We start from the raw sequence: 6,285 nt of genomic DNA on the forward strand, positions 1-6,285 counted from the left end.
ATCACTGATACTCAAGACCTAGTGCTAGGGCTGCCTTGTGCAGTTTATATACTGCACAGATATGTCTGGATGAAGGGGTGGAGGGTAGTTTCAATCCAGCTCGTGCTTTACTTGCTGTGAGCCCTACCACCAGCATTCATACCCTCTAAATCACACAAATACATCATATGGTCTAGTGGCTATCCTGTCAGTTACAATGCCTGGGTCACAGGGTTCTAAAAGATGCCAAGTGGACATGTTCTAACTTGTGGAGAGTTGAGATGAAAGCAATTTTAAACCAAATTCTTCAACAATGACCTTGATTTTTGCCTTGCTTTGCAACAAGTTTCATTTGCTAAGTAAGGTTCAGGTGTTTGAGCACTAGGGAGCACAAGTTAGTCCATTATAAGGGTCTGTATGATTTAGATTCTACTGAAGGTCTTCAAGAGATTGGATTTGTAGCCAGGGGCCTCTCAGATACAGTCATTACCTTGGTAACCAGTGTCACAACCAAGAAAGACACAGATTCCTCTCTAGGGAGTTAACAGTCTTTTTGTTGATTTTGTTTTTTGGATTAGGGTAGATTCATCTGTTTTCATTATTTTTGTTACAAAAGTTTATGCAGATATACTTTCAAGTAGGGCCATGATTTGTTCCTGAGTAATACTAATTTTCTTTTTTATGTCCATGGGTTTTTTTTTTTTTTAGACTTGGAAAGGCTGTACCTATTTCTCAACTCAACAGTCTGTCGGTGTCTCTTTCCTTCACATATTGACTTGTACATTCCCATTAACCCTTCCCCAATTTTCTCTACCAAAAACAAATCCCACACACACACATAAAAAATGAAACAACATTTTGACTTTTTGCAGTGTTTATAAACTGCATTTACATTACTTAGGAAGTAATTAATTAAAAAATTGACAATGACAATGGAAAGTGATATATTTGCTTGGACTAAGAAAATTGATTTTTAAAGTTCTTCATGGTAGTGTAAAATATTTAATGTCAGATAATAATATATTCCTATATATTCTTATATCTTGAAAAGGATAAAACAGCTTGTATTACCCTCAACTTTACTAATATCTACCTTTCAAACTTGTGTAATTGACAGAACTGGCTTTTTTTCAGCTTTTGTCTGAAACCAAAATAGATTCAAATGTCTTCCATTAAGCATTAGAGAGCATTAAGCATTAAGCATTAAATTGTTGCCCACTTGTAAGAAGCAAAGATTCTTATTTGTCTGTTTCAAGACTCATCAGGGCACATTCTTCAGTTACCATGGAAACGATCTCCAGCTAAATTTGAGAGGGTCTCTGAACAGAACTGAAATGCCAACACTAATAGAAAGAGCCATGTTTTAATTCTTCTGAAAATTATTTGCCTTTTTTACGGGGGGGCTGGGGGGAGGCTCAACTAAGGTGCCAAATTATTCAGTCAGACCACAATGACTTGGCTATTAATGGTTCTGAGGATGTACTTCAGTGGATATATTTTTTTTGATAGAGAAAGAAGAATGAGAGGATTGGAAAAGAAAAGCTGACAGAATTCACAGTGATGAACAAATTTTTTAGTTTTCAAAGTTGGGCATTTCAGCTATGTGGGTTTTACTATTGATTTCATCAGTCTTACTCAAAAGTGAATGTTATGATTCATATCACTTTGTTTTTACATGTTTCCAGATAAGTAAGTGACAATCTGTGAGATGCTTATTTTCAGAAGTTATTTTGTAATCTGTCATATAATATAGTTACACTTTTAGTCAGCTTATCAAAAATATTACAGAATGTCCAAGTTTAAGAGATATTTATAATTTTGTTTTACTTGGTACAGGTATAGGTAATGTTACAATTGAACATTTCTCCAGTAATAGAATTCATAGCTGTATTATAAAGGTTATTTTAGCTTTTTTGAGTAATGTAAAAACCAGGTACAATTATGACAACTATTTTCTTTCCCCCCCCAGTAGAAATATTTAAACTTTAGATGCTTATGTTTTCATAAACATATGAATTTTATTTGGAATTTATTTTTCATGATGGGCAAATTTAGAGTAGTCAATGTATTGTGAAATGGAAGGGAAGGAACCTAGACATTTTCTAGAAGTTAACCCAGCCCTCTGATTTTCCATTTGAAGAAAACACTCCCAGGTGATTTCCTAATTTTGTCATGTCACACCTGTAGTGCGAACTCTGTTGGAACCTGAGGTTCTTAGTGCCCAATCCAGTGTGGTTGGCCTTTCCATGTGACTTATTTTATAAATCACCTTTTCCTTTTTTTTTTTTTTTTTAGAGGAGAGGGAGGGGCAGAGGGAGAGGAAGATTGAGAACCTTAAGCAGGCTCCAAGCCCAACTCAGAGCCCAACGCGGGACTTGATCTCAGGACCCTGAGATCATGACCTGAGCTAAAATCAAGAGTCGGATGCTTAACAAACTGAGCCGCCCAGGTGCCCCTAAATCACCTTTTTACCTGAAGACTGTCCAAATGGTAGTGTGAGGTATGTCTATTAAAGTAACTGAAAAACCCAAAGGTTTACTAGATTTTTTGGCCTTTTGGTCAAAAGTGAAATTTTCCTCTGTAATTAAGACAATAGTTCAATAAAAGAATGATAAACCCCCAAGTTTTCTGAATATGTGTGCTTTGGGAAACCCCAATGTGGGTGGCACTAAATATTTTCGACAGAAAATATGTGGGAAACAATGAGAAGGTGAGGTTTGTCATGAAACATATAAACATGAATGGACAAGGAAACGCACATTCACTTTTTTGCTGGTGGGACCTATCTCCATTTCAAGTGGTACACTAAGTATGATGTTTTCACGTCTCATGCTAATGTTTTTGTTGGCATGGCTAATTCAGAATTTACTATATATGTATACATCCTGTTCCTGTGGAATTAAACCCTGAAAATATTGTTTCCTCTACTGAAACATGAAGTTTTAGTAAACCCTAATATAAAGTAATCAAAAGTCAGAATATGAATAGTACCATCTTTTGGAGAAAATGCTAAATGTAGAGTTAAAAGTCTTCAATTCAAATTTTAACCATGTCACTTACTTATAAATTATAGATTCAGTAAGAACCTGATAAGTAAACAGAAGCAAGGAAAGCAAGAGATTTTCCCTGGGACAGGATTTGTACTTCCATGACTATTGATTGTAAAATGCTGACTGTGTTATGTAAAGGTCTAACAATTAGGGCCTTCTCATCATCAATACTGGCTATACCAGCCCAGATATATATATATATATTTTTTCCATTTGAGAGTAGTCATTTATTAACTGACCAGATTACAAAAATAATCATGGTAGATACCTTAGTTCATCCTTCTAATAAGCCTATTGATCTGGTCTTCCCTGTTGCTAGCTTCTCCAGCTTCTACAAAATGGGTGGTCTTTTTCTTCATTCCCCCTCGTGGAGAAGATAATCTGAAGGGCCATAAAAAGTTGTGTGCTTCTTTGAAACGTTTTCCAACAGTATAGATCCCGTGAATCAGATCCTCCATGGAGATGATGCCATATTTACCAAGAGATCGGGCAATCGATATGTTATCTGTCAGGGCAATTCACTTGTTGATTTTGCCATAACCACGCCTGTAGATCAATTCATTCACCGACTTCAGGTCTGGGTACCCCCAAGCTATATACGGTTCCACCATCCTTAGCTTGTTAACTGAAGCCTTGTTGAGCTTAACAAAAGTGCCATTGAAGATCTGGCGAAGGCGAAGAAGCTGCAACACCATTGATACCTTTGGGCTCACACCACTGATACCTCGGATCCTGATGACAAATGCCAATTTGGGTTCCCCAAGTACATGGAAGTTGCCAGCTTTTCTTGCCATCCTCGCCATTCGAATCTCAGTTCTGTACATCTGCCTACATTCCTTGTGGTAATGCTTAGCTTTTTCAGAGATAAGCTTCCTCCTTGCCTTTCGAGCATCTTTTGAGCAAACTTCTTCCTCAGATGCTTGATCTTCAACTCTTTGAAATTCCTTCGCTTCTTCTTAAGGGTTTCTGGCACAGCAGGAACCTTCTTTTTCTTCTCTTCTGCACCCTCCATGGTTCCAGCCAGAAAAGAGCCAGCCCAGATATTTCGATGACATTTTCTGTTTTGTCCCAGAAGCTACATATAGGAGGATTTCACAGATCACCATCATCTTTTGGAACTTTATTCCTATGCTGACTGAGTAGCCCAATATTTGTTGTTCATTAATTTGTCTAGATGATTATTTAATAAAATTTAACATAGTAGTTATTCTGTCCCTGTTTTATGTATTTCAATTATTTAATGTACTTTGATCCTGTGGTGATTGTATTACAACAAGGACATATTGACTACTTGATAAATAATAATGTTAATTAGTTATTTAGTTCCCCCCATAGAATCGACAGATTAAAATCTATTTCATTCCCTTGAGGATAATATTTGATGAGAAATATTGATTTTCATTAAGAAGTGGTTTTCTTGGGCACCTCGGTGGCTCAGTTGGTTAAGTGACTGCCTTCAGCTCAGGTCATGATCCTGGAGTCCCGGGATCGAGTCCCGCATTGGGCTCCCTGCTCAGCAGGGAGTCTGCTTCTTCCTCTGACCCTCCTCCCTCTCATGCTCTCTGTCTCTCATTCTCTCTCCCACAAATAAATAAAATCTTAAAAAAAAAAAGAAGTGGTTTTCTTTTAAAGTGTAAAATGTTAAACAAAAGCATTTTCTCTATCTGCTTAAAAGCTCTGAAAGCTTATGAACATTCAACTTGCTCACCCATCACAAGGTCAAACTGTTCAGCGTTGCAAACGTTAAGCCCCCTCTGTTCCATCGGCACGTATGGTAGCTCACAAACACTGTCCTGAGCCACCTCATAATCATGAGTGCATGAGGGCATATGGGGCAACAGGGAAGAGGTGAACTCTGGTGGCAGTAATGTAGCTCTAAACCAATGAATCTATGCATAAACTTTTTTTCAGTGACGTGTTTTAGCGGGTTGAAGAATACAGGTGGAAAGTCTCACTTGGGGAAGTAAAAATAACTTTGAATCATTTTATTATAGCATGACTCTCATACAACTATAGAATAGACATGTATTTGACTTATTAATAAGGGTGCCCATAGCGCAATCAGAGAAATGTCTGATTTTAGGGCTGGAGATGAGCCTGGAGCATCTTGTAATGCCAAAAGTTTGGAAGTGGCTAAAAAAAAGAAAAGAATCATAAGGGCATATGAAATGGACACATAAGCAAACTGAAAGATTTTCCAATGGTCAAAGCTGCAGCTATTTCAAAAAAAGAACACTGGATTATAAAACAAAGTATAAAATAAGAATCCAAGAGTCCATACTGATAGAACTAAATGACTGAATAAATAAAGAGAGCTGAAGAGACAAATTTCCCATGCAGAGTTCCAAATAATTTGTGTAGGTAATCTGCTGTCAAGATGTGGGGGCATAGCTAACTCAAAGAACGTCTGAGATACATATACACCTATAATATATGTTATCCATACATATTGTATGTATCTAAATGTGTATATCTATCTGTGCAGGTGTGTGCACAGCTATACAGAAAGAGAGAATGAGATTGATTAAGATTGATTTATATTAAGTCAGTGAGGAAAAAAAGACTTGCTGAAATAAGTATACTCAGTGAGAGACAGAACTGATTAGTATCCTACTGGGCAATAAAACCTACAACCTTTTGGGTTATCTTTCCTGTCAAAGAGAAATCATTTGCACCTCTCCTGGAAAAAAAATCCATATCACTGACACATAATTCACAGAACCTGGGCCTAATCAAACATAACTAGTAGTCAAACAAAGGTACATCCCCTAGAGAATTAGATAATCCTGGGTGGTCGTGTTAGACAATGTTCTGATAGGATATTGAAAGGGCATATAGTTATGCTTTTGTCCTATTCTGAATTGGTATAATTTCCTTCAGCGATAGCAGTTTCGTCCCTCAAAATCTAAAGGCTGCTTTCTGTAGTCCTAATAACATCATGCTCTAGTGAAAGCCCCCTATTTTGAACTGAATTATCCCCCTTTACCATCACAGAATACGAATTTCTGCCCAAACAGAAAAATAATTTTCTTTCCAGAATTTGTCTGGGGTTGTACAGAATTTTAATATCAGGGAAAAGTCTTTGATCTTAATAAATATTCCCCAAACAGAGAAACAGGAATTGGCTCTATATTTATGTAGATACGGGGAACAGGCCCCCGATGCCATGTTGAGAAATTCTGAAAAAAGTGAAAAACGTTATTACATAAATGTTGTTTCCAACCATTTATAAATATTATCAATTAGTGATGTGTTT

General features: G+C 36.8%; 1 pseudogene; it reads right to left on the reverse strand.

Annotated features, from left to right (window-relative positions):
• Nucleotides 1-3,232: 3,232 nt before the first annotated feature.
• Nucleotides 3,233-4,051, reverse strand: LOC123835999 (large ribosomal subunit protein uL30-like; annotated as a pseudogene).
• Nucleotides 4,052-6,285: the final 2,234 nt, after the last annotated feature.

This window comes from Mirounga angustirostris, unplaced genomic scaffold, assembly GCF_029215605.1.
Source record: "Mirounga angustirostris isolate CCGP_5_RB_7025 unplaced genomic scaffold, mMirAng1.0.hap1 SCAF_12, whole genome shotgun sequence".
Lineage (NCBI taxonomy): Eukaryota > Metazoa > Chordata > Mammalia > Carnivora > Phocidae > Mirounga > Mirounga angustirostris.